Consider the following 14,371-nt stretch of genomic DNA (forward strand, 5'->3'; position numbering starts at 1 on the left):
AGTTAAGTTGCTCTTAATTGTGGAGTATTTTGATGAATGAAATACCAATAATTAAACAATGTGAGGCTGTTTACCTAGCCACATAGATAGATTTACATATCTAACATGTGGAAATACCTGTAAAATCATTTGCTCGGTTAAAGTGCACACATGCTATTTAAATATCCATCTCATAAACAGACACCCTGAAAAATATTCTTATGTTAGAATTTCCTATGCATTTTCCCAGTTCCATTTCATTCACACACTTTGACTAACAGAGAATTACCTTCTCATTTTCCCTCATTTTCTCTAGCACATCCCATAATCGAAGGTCCCACCTGAATGATTAGAATGACTCATAAGAGAATTAAAGAAATCCACAAATTGCGTATGCCCTACTTAGCTTACCAATGCTATTTCCCTAGTCCATAGCCCCTGCAGCTTCAATTTCTACTATAAGTCTCCCTCTCTCTTTCCCATCTGAAACATAATCATCAGCAAACGACGATCAGAATTTTATTTACATGATGGAATGAACAGCACTGAGGAAACCAGCTAAAAGAAGCGCAACCAATCTTTGGTTGAAAGAACCAACCTTTCAAAATTTTTGTCATTTAACAGGGATAATTTTGTGCAAAAGAATTTAACTTCTCTACCAGTGTTGACATGACAAAACGTCGCATAGTTAAATATATCTATGAAACAATGGCTTTGAGGAAACTGAAGATACATTGTTAATTGTAGAATTTCTCAGCCACTTTAATGTTCTGATACGTACATTCAAAATTTAATGTTCTGATACATATATTCAAAATTTACTTCACCATGGAACACTTTTTGCCAAGAGGGGCAACACAGCACTAAAGGAATAAAGTCCTGTAAGTACGAATTCAGGTTTTCTAGATTTTGACCATCAGGTAAGAAAGTATGAGTCACACTTTGTAATGTCCCACATGGCCACTCACCTACTCACCTCACAGCTGCTATGAGAGCTATCAACTACAGAGCACCTACTATACTGCAAGCATTACTAAATGATCTTCCATCATTTCATGGTGAGGTACAGAGAGGTCTTGCAACAGAATTACCTGAGGTCATATGACCGACTGACTACTAGGTCATGCAGCTAGGCTCTGAACTCAGAATGAGAAACTTAAGCCAGATTTTAATATGCACCAGACTGGAAAATTATACTAAGAGGTCATGTAATAAAATACTACATATGAACCTACTTTCTAACAAATCTGTATTTTCCTAAGGAGAAGCAGAAATGAAGTGTGATTTAATTGCTAACTTCTCAGAAGACAGGCCCTCATAAAAGAAATAGAAAAGCTGCCCTTTACTTTGCATAATTACAAATGCTTTCTAACTATATGTAGAGTACTCAGAACTAGAAATTTGCTTAGGGGGACCCTTCTGTTATTCTGCTCATTCTTAGAGGTCTAGGTGAAATACTACATAGATTTATATCCTATAGGGAAGAAGCTACTTAGACATAATTTAAACAATTTCAAATATATCATTAAAGCTTTACCTAGACAGCTATATCAACTATTAAATTTAAATAGATGATGGCATTAAAAATGGCTTTATTACAAACATTGAGAGACTCTAAGTCAACTACATGACATCCAGTTTCTCTATGTGGGTTTTTTTTTTTTTGTTTTTTTTCTCCTTTGGGGGAGTGGCATGGATGATATATGATAGAGTTGTGGATTAAGTCTCCTTCAAGAATAAAGAATTGAAGTTAACGACATTTTTATTTTTAAAAATAAGATGCTTAAACAGAATTAAATTCTCAAAATGGGAAAAATATTCTTTTCCGATTACCTATTTTCCCTGAAGACAGTACACAACTCACATATAGCATCACATAACTTGTTCCCATAACAGATCACAGGTTTCATCAAGTTCAGTTTGTAGTGAAAACCCAAAGAAACATGTATTTGAGATATGACAGTGTTTAACGTAGTGTTGAGAAAAATTAAACAGGATAACTGCAAGAGCATTTATATGAGGCGCTCAATCCTGAGATTTACATATATGTGGCACCATGATCCCTGTAAACACATTTCTTCTAATGAAAGTAGAAGCTGACTACCAGCTTATGCTGACTGCAATAATATTTGCCATTTGCAAAGTACTGCTATGAATGCTCTAGGCACCCGACACAAAGAATTACATTTAATTACCATGATGTTTCTACAAAATAGGTGTTACCCATTCCAGATATAAAAGAATGAGATCTTAGATAAGTAATTTGCTCAGAGTCACACAACAAGCGACAGATCCCATGTCTGAGTTGAAATAGATATCAGCATAGATAATCAACTCACAAAGTGAACGAAACTTGTAGCTTTAGTTATCTTTCAAAATAACACTTATCAATGTTACATTGGAAAAACGTAAAGGAAACAAGGAAAGTTTAGGAGATTACTTTGGACTATAATATGAATAAAAATTTATCAAAATTTTAAACTTGAATTCTATATGAAGGATCTATCTTAAATTCCTTTTACGAAGGCATTGTTTTTTCTTCATTTTACATCTTCTACAGTTAATACTAATAAAAAATGAGATTTTTTTCTTCTCATAATTTCAACATAGAGGTCACATTTTCCAACTCATGATTCAAGGAACTAATTTTGTGATAAAATGTTACCTGGAAAGACATTTCAAATGTAGAAAGTAATATCTTATTACATTGTTCACAGAACCAAAGCAGGAAAATTCAACCTTTATGTGCTTGTGACATGAGTGAGTGGAAAGTTCCCAACTTTGTCAATTGATTTAAATAACCCAAGTTACTATATATTTCTTATGAAACTCAGGACCTTTCATACACAGAATTTTCTACTCAAATTAGTCCAACAGAATATTTACTAGCCTTTCAAGTTGATTCTACCCAAATCAGAATATAAGTATAACGCAATTCCAATGAAATGAAAAGCATCTGTTTTGCTGGTGCAAGCCCAGCAAATAGGAGACAGCTTACAAGCCAGAAATTCTTGGGGTCCTGACACCAGTGTGTTCCTGATTCCCCTGCTCCCACCCAAGCTCCTGCCTAAGCGAGCCAGTTAGGAAAACTGTTCCTGGTGCTCAGCCTATTTCCAAATCCATTACACTGATTATGGAAAGACTTAATTCCCTATATTGAAGTTTTCTGCTTGAAACTTCTCACTGTTTTCTATTAAATGTCTCTACAATACATATTACACAACATCCTAATTGTCTCATGGAAAGGAGAAGAAGTGGACAAAATAATCTTTAAATGCAAGTGGAAAAATAGAATAAATATCTATTAATAGCCAAAAAAATTATGGAAAAGAATTTCCATAACGAGAACTTTCCTTATCAGATACTGGCTCGGGAATAAACGAATACACTAGTGGAACAGAATACATATTTCAGAATCCAAATTCTAGGATTTATGAAACTTTGCTATACAGCAATGGCGATATTTCAATTCATTTGGAAGAGTAAGATTCATTTAATAAATACTGATTTCCCAATTGGCTGCCCTTATTTTTTTTTTCAGTTTTTAAAGTTTTACTGAAGTATAGCTGATTTATAATGTTGTGATAATTTCTGCTGTACAACAAAGTGATTCAGTTATACATGTACACATATCCATTCTTTTCAGTGGCTGCCCTTATTTTAAAAAGAAACAAGATGGATTTCAGCCTCATGTTATACACATGCAGTTATAAAAACTAAAATCTTTGAAAAAAATGTAGAAAATTACACTGGTTATCTAGGGATTCATAACCCTTCTTCAGCCAAGACAGGAACAGAGCTATGAAAGAAAATATAAGTATATTTGAACCAATGAGCATTAAAATATATTCAGTGTCAATGAACACCATAATCAGAATCATTTAGAGATACATTTCAAAAATCTGTAATGGGGAGTTCCCGTCGTGGATCAGTGGAAATGAACATGACTACCATCCATGAGGACACAGGTTCAATTCCTGGCCTCACTTGGTAGTATTAAGGAGCGGTGTTGCTGTGGCTGTGGTGTAGGCTGCAGCTACAGCTCCAATTCACCCCTAGCCTGGGAACCTCCATATGCCGCAGGTGCAGCCTAGAAAATGCAAAAAAAAGACAAAAAAAAAAAATCTGTGATGTATAAGTTTAAATCTCCAATATGTAATGTGATCTTAACATTATCAGACAAAAGATAAAAATATGAATAAATGATATGAAAATGCTAATTTTAGCTAACATTAAAATAATAGTGAAATATCACTATTAAAATACCTCCTGTGGGTGTGCATAACTGGACAGAGGGTCTCTTTAAACTGCTGGAGGAACTATGGATTAGGTTAGCATTTTTATGACAGTTATCTGGTAATATATATGCAACAATATTTCTTAAGGGAAAAATCAAATCTTAATGGATTTCACTGAGTTTTTTTTGAAAGTTTAGAGAGAGCTATTCAACAGAAAATATAACATTAATAAAAAATACAAACCACATATGTACTTTTAATTTTTAACAGCCATATTACAATAAAAATAGGTAAAATTAATTATAAGAATATATTGATTCAATCCAATAAATTCTATTTTTCAACATGCAATCAATATAAAATTACTGAGAGATTATGGTCTAATTTTTGTGCTAAATCTTTGAAAATTAGTGGGTTTTTATATTTATAGCACATCTCATTTTGAACCAGCTGTACTTCAAGTGCTCAAGAGTCACGTATCTAGTGGATACAGTTGGACAGCACAATATAGTGTTTTTTGCCCATCAGCAGACAGAAAGTAGGTAAGATTTCACTAATCTGACATCACAGAAAAAATCTGTATTCTACACATCTGTTAGAGAATACAATTTTGAGCTCACTGTCATTTATTCTCAAAATTTTCTATGACACAACTAACATGCAACAAGAACTGTCAAAATTTAGAACTATACCAACCCAGGTGAATGTGTTTTTACTTCGCCATATTCAGTTACTTGGATTCAGACAAGAAGAATACAGTTGGGTAGATTTATTTAGGGTTGGACTTTTATAAGATAGATGGGAGTTGAAGCATATGCAAAGCTGGGACTGTAATAGTGAAGCACTGATTTCAATTTGGATAAAAATGAAGGGGTGATCAATAAAAAGTCGAAGCTACAGAATAATCTAGCACTGAAACAAAGTTTCTATAAAAAGAAATATAAGTTATTTTCCATCAACATTCATACCTAGAGAGAGAAGAAGGCAGGGAGGGGAAAGGGGATGAAGGCAGAGGAGGAAGGGGAGGAGAGGCACTCCAGAAACGTGGAAGAAAAGAAGGAAAGAAGGGGGAAAATGAGAGAGGATATTTAAAAACGTAAGAAAATCTGTGTTTTAAAATGTGTTCCTAGTGGAATTTATGGAACTTATCTCTGAAAGTTTTCAAAGGAGGAAATCCCCTTTGGTGTGACAGTATCAGCTTTTGAGTACGGTTAAGTCATTGTAGCAGCACAGATCTTAAAACAACAACAACAAAAAATACTTTCTAATAAAATAAATAAATTTTTGACCCATATCTCCTTCGGCAGATGCTTTGTTTCTACATGCTGGCAGCCATGCTTTCAAAAGTTGTCTACATGGCGTCCTCGTCTTCATTTCCCTTCAACTCGAGTCCCCTCTACTAAAGCTATTTAACTTCTATTCCTAAGGTCATCTGATATTTTCATGGTGACAAATTCATTGGCTAAACTTCAGTCCTCAATTTACCTGACTTATTCAAAGAACTTTGAGTCAGTTCACCACTCTTGCTTTCCCAAAATATTTTTTTTTCTTTTTCTTTTTCTTTCTCTCTTTCTTTCTTTCTTTCTTTCTTTTTCTTCCTTCCTTCCTTCCTTCCTTCTTTCCTTCCTTCTTTTCTTTCTTTCTTTCTTTCCATATTTGGCCACCCTGCAGCATATGGAGTTCCTGGGCCAGGAATCAGTTCCAAGATGAAATTATAACCCAAGCCGCAGCTGCAGAAACACCAGATCTTTCACCAAGTGTGGCGGGTTAGGGATCGAACCTGTGCCTCAGCTCTCCCAAGCCTCTGCCAATCCCGTTGCACCACAGCGGGAACTCCCAAAATATTTTACTCTTGAATTCTTGCCATTATTCTTTTATTTTCCTCCTTTTCTTTTGAGCCTCTCCTCAATCACTGGGTTGAATAGGCTCTATCGACACTTAAACATTTGCTTTATATACTCTTCACCTTGGGTCACCTTTTCTTTCTACTCTAGGCCCTCTTTTTCTGTTATCTTATTTACTGAAGGAGTGTTACTGGTTTTCCCCCATTTTATATCTCCAGCCTGAACTGCCTTTCTGAGCTCCAGATCATAATACCAAGTGCTTACTTGATACCACCCCCTGAATATTTCCAAGATACCCAAACGTAACATATCCATTGGAAGTTCTCACACCCTTACCATCCCCCCTCCCCCACCCCAGCCTCCTACTCCTTTGATCTTTTCCAGTGGAGTATGTGACATTATGACCCTCTGAGTGTTTCCGCTGGAAACCTACGATTGATTCTTCATATCTCTTCCCCGCTCAGCCTCTATATCTACTACTATACCACAAAAAGTCTATAAGGAATACTTCTTAAAGTGTCCACTTCTCCTGTATTTTACTGGTTAGTAAACTCTGTTCATAAACTTCCACTGTTGACCTCTTCCAATTCATTGTAACCAAAGCAGTTCATGTGTTATGTTTTTTTTTCTCCTCCCCCAGGGTTATAAACTCTCTTTTTATTTTCACCTTCATTGACTTAGAAGATGACTTAAAAGAATAACCTTTTGTGTGATTTTCTAAAAGCAAAAATCAAGTCATGTCATGTTTCTGTTTTAAAACGCTTCAACAGCTACTCATTATCCTCAGGGGACTTTTCACACAGATTTATGTAATTTAGTTTCAGTTTACTTTTCCAGCTTTTTTCTTCTGCAACCCACCCACCCTCTGCTCACTGTATGACTGTGAATGTAACCTTTTCAAAACCTGAAAATTTTTTATCATTCGGAGTCTCATTCCTTCCCCTATAGCATTACACTTCATTGATCACATCTGATCTTCATTAACATGTGCCTATCTCCCCAGTTCAGGAGCAGCACACTGAATTCTAATCTTATTTTTCAAGACGATCATTAACCCCATTCTTAACATATCATCTGTAACTTAATGAAGATACTTTTTTTTTTTTTTTTTTTTTTTTTTTTTAAGGGCCGCATTTGAGGCATATGGATAGGGGTCGAATCAGACCTGCAGCTGCCCGGCCTATACCACAGCCGCAGCAATGCAGGATCCAAGCGGCCTGTGCGACCTACACCACAGCTCACAGCAACGCCAGATCCTTAACCCACTGAGAGAGGCCAGGGATCCAACCAGTGTCCTCATGGATACGAGTCAGGTTCATTACCACTGAGCCACATCAGGAATTCCTCTTTCCTATTTTAAACATAAAGAATGATATCTAAGTTTTATTGCAGACCCTGAAAACAGTCCAGGTGGTGAAAATATCAGATATTGTATGGAATTAGACCTTTCTGTATTTATTTTTTTCACTCAGAGAAAAAGAATGAGCCTTTTAAGCCTTTACCACTGGAGAGAAATTTCTTTGTTGCTTCCAAGTGCTCCACATTGAGATAATCCAGAAAGACTCTTTCCCTTTGTAATCAGGAGACGTTAATTCATCATTACCTTCTGTGCTTTCATAAGATTTTCTTTGTATCTAGTACATTAAATTTTGTTTTATCATATTAACCATGTGTCATATTTTCCTTTCAAGCGCCTATACTTCTTTTCCATATTAGTAGTTCCCATTGCTTCATTTTTTTCTAATGTGTTCCATTTTATAAGGCAGACATACCAAAAAGTACAAGAATAGTTCCTTTTTTTTTGTCATGATCCTCACTGAAGGCTAAATCTCATCCTTTGATCACAATCAATATTATCATGTCCTTTTTGTTCCAATTTAGCTATGGGATCACGCCTAATTTTCAGAACAACAACATACTGTTAGACCACTTGAAATTTTGGCCTTCTTTTAATAGCTACCATTTATTATGTTTCTACTTTGAATTCATATGGTACAGATATCACAGTACCTTGAGAGGTGAGAGCATCAGAGGATTAGCCCCTACTTTGGGCAAGAAGTTATATTGTTCCATCTAATCATATGAAACCATTTAATAATTCATCATGTTCTTTCGCTTCCTACAAAAACTTTTCTAAGCTGCTATAGTATTTAGGTGGGTGGGGTGGAGGGTGGAGAAACATCAGCCTCAAAGATATGGAGAAACATATCAAGATAAATCATGGAACTGGAATGACAAATTGTAGAGTATTTCTTGCGACTGTGTAAAGAATCCCTAAAATGTATACATTTTCTACACTGGACAATCACATTTTATTTAGATTAAGCAGACTGATGTGATTTAGACTTTTCAGGAGATAACTACAGTTTTAGTACAATTCATGAACTATTAGGTCAGTGTTGGGAAAGTGAGGGAGATACAACTGAGGCAAAAAATCTACTTTGATTTCAAGTGAGATAATTTCCTTCGTTTTCTCATGGCTTTTCAGTAAGAGCTTAGAATTTTCACTAAACCAGGCCCTTATCTGCAGACCAGAGACCCTTTGTTTATCATTTCCTGTCTATCCATATCCTTATAACATGAGTAGAACCATGGATAGCCCAGCTTCCAGAAAGAGTTGCTTTGGCCAATAGGCATTTGATTCAAAGGCAGAAAGCCCATTGGTTGTTTAATGCTCAACACACAATGGTCAGTGTGTTGTCTGGCACTTAAAAGATTTGTTGGACTCAACAAAACCCATTCTTTCCTTTCAAACAAAAGATAATGATACTGTTGTCAATGGAAGGTCAGTGCAGTTCCGATTCGACCCCTAGCCTGGGAACTTCCATATGCCACAGGTGTGGCCCTAAAAAGCAATAAAATTTTGAAAATAAAATAAAAAATAAAACAGGAAAGAATAACAAGTTCATATAACAACTTTTTTTCAAGTTTTTGTTTGTTTTTTTGGGGGGCTGCACCCATGGCATGTGGAAGTTCCCAGGCCAGGGATCAAACCCATGCCACAGTATTGACCTGAGCCAATGCAGTGACAACACCAGATCCTCAACCCACTGCACCACAAGGGAACTCCACAACTTATTTTTAAAATATACTTTTGAAATGTTTGTCCTTGTTCTTATTCCACAGTTGTCTCTAAAATTACTATAAGATATTCTATAACATATAAAGAAAGTAATAAAAAAGCAACTGTAACTTAGATGATCAGGTAACAGCCATTTAAATTCTTAACATGTGATTTATATTTGGCAGGAATGATATTCTTTTTGCTGGATATTTTTTAACCTGGCAGTAAATATTTTGATAAAACAGATCCTTCATATTCTTATAATTTGATGAAGCCTCCCACAATTTTCTGTTTAATGTTTATTTTTTTCACATATAGTTATTCTATTTCTTTTGGCCACACCCATGGCACATGGAAGGTCCTAGGCCAGGGATCCATGTGTACCATGGCAGCAATTCCAGCCACTGCAGTGACAACACTGGATTCTTAACCTGCTGTCCCACAAGGGAACTCCAAAAGATTTTTTTAAATTGGGTCACAATACATACTCTCTGATACGGAGAGATAAAACATGCTTTCATTTTGTCCTATTAAAGTCCCATTTTTTTTTCTTTCCTGTACCTGCCCTCATCTAAAATTCTTTTAATCCTTAGTTATTCTTATTGTGGGTTCTTTATTTTTCTCCTCTCAGAATTATTAACCACAATATTTTCCCAATATTATGGCAATATCTTTCTACAAGAAGCCACACTTCCAATTTTTTTTTTTTTTTTGATGAGAAAGTTTCATGGCTTCATGTTTTAGTTTTTCCCCAAGTCAGCATGAGGCCATTTCTCAATAAAAATTCTATCTTTCCCAAGTCAGCATGAGGCCATTTCTCAATAAAAATTCTATCTTTTACGTGTAAATATGACACTACTGACCAATGATCGAAGAAGTAAAATAATAGTTAACATGTATTAAGCAATTATAATTTGTTATGGCATCCCGAAAAGCACTTCACATGGATTTTCTTCTTTAATCCTCAAAACCATTCTTTCAGATAAATGTTATTCCACCCACTTTTGCTTTTCTTCATGGACAAAATGCAATACTGGCAGATTTATTTGTTTATCCAAGGTCATAATGTGAATAAGCAATGAAGCTGGACTGGATTTGAAGAAGTCTGAGCCCAAAAGCCATCATAATCAGGGCATGATCACCTACAGTTCAGACACATGAGGCAAAAAAAGGTCCCTCTGGGACCTTAAGTAGAACCCCCAATATACTGCTGTGTACACTTGAAATCCAAAGCAAGTAAATATTATAAAATTATTCCACATTAAAATAAAAAGGCCCCGAGAGAGCTACCTCTCTTTAAAATCTCAGTAAAAGTAAACTTATTAGAACCTTTTGAGCTGATCTGAAGAAAGCAAGGGTTACCAGCCACCAGAGTTAAACAAGAACATTTTCCTGGTAGGAGAAATCTAGATTGTTGGCTATTTTGGAAGATTGTAGTCAGAGAAAAATCTTCAAACCTTCGAGAACTTTAAGACAGAGGGGCAAGACAGACAAACCATGTTCCTCATAAGCTATATATAAGCATCTAGCACATGGTGAGACAGGACAGATGCTACCTGCTTTTAAATTATCCATTTATGTCTCTTCATCAGAGTTATCAAATAATATTAATTAAAAATACACTTACACTTTAATAAAGAAAAAGTCCTTACTGAAGTTACAGTTAAAATTAAACAATCATAGGAGTTCCCATAGAGGCTCAGTAGTTAATGAACCTGACTAGGAACCATGAGGTTACAGGTTCGATCCCTGGCCTCGCTCAGTGGGTTAAAGATCCAGTGCTGCTGTGAGCTGTGGTGTAGGTCACAGATGCGGCTCGGATCCTGGTTGCTGTGGCTGTGGTGTAGGCCAGCAGCTGTAGCTCTGATTGTACCCCCAGCCTGGGAACCTCCACATGCGCGGATGTGGCCCTAAAAAGACAAAAGACCAAAAAAAAAAAAAAAAAATCATAGGTTTTGGAATAAAACAGAGAATTTCTCTTTTAGACATTAATAATGGTCAGTATCTAGTTAATCATAAACCAGAAAATACAGTCTAAATAGAATTTTCATCCACTGTGCATGATTGCCACATTGTCTTAGTACTGGCTATCATGTTTTTCCTGCTTCCACTAAAGGACAAGTTGGACACTCATAGATTTCTCTGATGGCAGCACACACAAGATGTTGTCATTACAAGTATACCATACACCTAGTGCTAGAAATATGTCTTCATAGGCAAGAAACTGTTTACCACTGAAGACTGCCCGTTTTACACTCATATAACTACACATTTCCTAGGGGTGGGTAGGTAAAAGATTGTTGATGAAGTGATGAATGGGGTGGGCAAATCACTCCCTGGGTCTCAGTTTTCCCATATCCAAAATAAGGCAGTTGTATCAGGCACATGAAAAAAATGCTTAACATCATTAATTTTTAGAGACATTGCAAATCAAAACTACACTGAGGTACCACCTCATACCCATCAAAATGGTCATCATTATCAAGTGAACAAACAAATGCTGGAGAGGGTGTAGAGAAAAGGGAACCCTCCTGCACTGTTGATGGGAATGAAAATGGGTACAACCACTATGGAAAACAGGATGGAGGTACCTCAGAAAACTAAATATAGAACCACCATATGATCCAGCAATCCCACACCTAGGCGTATATCCAGACAAAACACTGATTCAAAAAGACAGAGGCACCCCTATGTTTACTGCAGTGCTGCTCACAATAGCCAAGACATGGAAACAACCTAAATGTCCATCAACAGATGAATGATTTAAGAAGATGGAGTACATATAAATACAATGGAATACTACTCAGCCATAAAAAGAACATAATATTACCATTTGCAGCAACACAGTGGAACAAGAGGTTTTCATACTGAGTGAAGGAAGTCAAAAAGAGAAAGACAAATACCATATTACATCACCTACATCTGGAATTTAATATATGGCACAGATGATCCTATCTGCTAAACAGAAACAGATCACAGCCAAGGAGAGCAGACCTGTCACTGCCAGGGGGCAGGGGAGGGGAAGAGGAATGGACAGGGGAGTTTGGGGCTGATGGATGCAAACTGTTCTATTGGAAATGGATGGGCAATGGGGCCCTACTGTGCAGCACAGGGAACTGTGTGTGTTTGGGTCACTTAGCTGTACAACAGAAATTGAAGAAACACTGCAAATCAACTATAATAAAAAAGAAATATGCTAACGATACAAGGAAAATTAACACACCAAAAAATAAATAAATAAAAACTTGTGAATTTTTAATTTAAAAAATAATATAAGGCAGTTGGACTAACCGACCCCTAATGTGTCACGTTAAGCCCAAGTCTGCAATGCTGTAGAGACACTTGCCCAAAGAGAAAGAGAGGTCACATGAGAAAACTCTCCATTTAAAAAAAAAAAAAAAAAAAGGTTAATCAGAAGTAGTTCTTTTAGAAGACTATTCATATCTAGGAATGGCAGGGGTTAATAACAAGAGGTAGCTCATTATAAGAAGAGTGTCTTTACCAGAGCCAAAGAAGGAGGTAAATGTAGCAAGTAGTAAATACTATATTGGAAGAATACAACAAGATGGGGGGAAATGTATAGGAACAGTCAGGATGAGACAAGAGTTGGTTCACATCACTCTAGCATTATTCGCAATAGCAAATCCCTTAAAGTATTACTTGAGTATTAAGTGAAATAAAAGTCACTGCCTGCTAAACTGCTCAATCTGAAAGTTTGAAACAAATCGGAGCTAATTCTATTTAACTAAATGGTTCACCTGAAATTAGAAGAGCTCTCACCTGCTCAAAATTCAAAAGACGTGGCTGGTTTATTTACAGATGCAAGCAGAGATGCAGTCTATCAGAAGCAGTTTTCAGAATGGTTGTGTTCAATATTTAGAAAGTTAATTAAGCTATCAGTTCCTTTCTTGTCATTTCCCATTGTCACAAATACACTTCCCATTTTAACTAAAAAGCAGTCTTTAAAATGTATGTATTAAAAAACACATTATCCAGGAGAAAGGGGTAAAGCCATAATTTCATTACTTTAAAAATGCTAGTATAAACTATAAGCAATTTTATTCAGCAAATGAATAGAAATTCACTCCGATTTTCTTAGTGCATATCTCAGTGTGAACATCTCAAAACTGAACATTTTTTATAACCATTACACAATTCGCAAATGCATTTGATATACTTCAATAAGAAGTGAAAATAATTTCCATTTGACTCGTAAATATATTTACGTATTCAACCAAACTGACTGCTTTTCTTTTTAACAAGTTAGCAAAGTCTGTGTTTCGAAGACTTCCTACAGAAAGTAACCTGTCTGATTTGCAGGTCACAGGCCATCCATCAACTCACCGGGTTGGATTTGGGCAAACCCGGCAGGTTAACGGGTGATGCTATCAATGGGCAGTTTTGCTATAAAATGTTGACAGAATTTTAAAACACGCGCAGAGTTTTAATACACATGCCAACGTGATTTTAGAGACTAGAGGGGACCTGTCCCAGGTGCTGTGGAAAGTTCCAGCTACTCAGAAGTTGAGGCACTGGCGGTGGCACGCTGCCCAGATCCAAAGAGAGCTCCCACCTCGTTGGGTCCCTATTTCCCCCCGTCAAGAAGCCCACGACGGAAGCCTGCCCTGCGGCAGAACGGCAGCCGGCAGCCGCGGTCCCCGGCGCCAGGCGCTCAGTCTCCGCGGGACCCCGGACGCGCCGGCCTCCCTCCCGCCTCCCGACCTCGCGCGCACCCACCTGGGGGCGCTGAGCCGCTGCGGGCGACTCCCGGCTCCCGCCCGCCCGGCCCGGCACTGCAGGCAGCATCGCAGCCTCGGAAGCCCGGGTCCCTGGACGAGTGCCTGCTGAGGCCGGCCTCTCCCGGCCTGAGGTTCTCCGACAGCTGGTCTCCGGGCCCCCGACGGTCCTTAGTCCGCTTCCCACCGAGGCGGCCGCGGCCGAGGTCCCGGAAACGCAGCCGCGGGGCGCGGGCCACAGGGTCAGGGCTGGCCGTGCTGGTCGCCCTGCGGAAGTGAAACTGCTCGCCGGCTTGCTCGGGGCTCCTTTTTAGGCGCTTTGGTTTCTTTAATACTCTCTGGACCTGTTGCCGCCTAACCTTTTAACTCAGGATACTTTTAGAGCTAGGTTACCTGTTCCTGTAGCCATTCTTGTCCCATTCAGGGGCTTCCAGGATGCACTTCCTTCCAGGAAGAAATAGGGATCCCAGAAGCAGACACCTGCTGGAAGGGGGCACTAAGGTAAGGGAA

The 14,371-nt window shown here is 37.6% G+C and overlaps 1 protein-coding gene across 1 annotated transcript in view; it reads right to left on the minus strand.

Annotated features, from left to right (window-relative positions):
* The window catches only part of BANK1 (B-cell scaffold protein with ankyrin repeats 1), a 300,622-nt gene extending 286,480 nt beyond the window's left edge, over nt 1–14,142 (minus strand). The window contains 1 exon segment of the mRNA XM_021101719.1: nt 13,863–14,142. The gene's annotated coding sequence lies outside the window, so the exon portion shown is untranslated.

Source organism: Sus scrofa, chromosome 8, assembly GCF_000003025.6.
Source record: "Sus scrofa isolate TJ Tabasco breed Duroc chromosome 8, Sscrofa11.1, whole genome shotgun sequence".
Taxonomy (NCBI): domain Eukaryota; kingdom Metazoa; phylum Chordata; class Mammalia; order Artiodactyla; family Suidae; genus Sus; species Sus scrofa.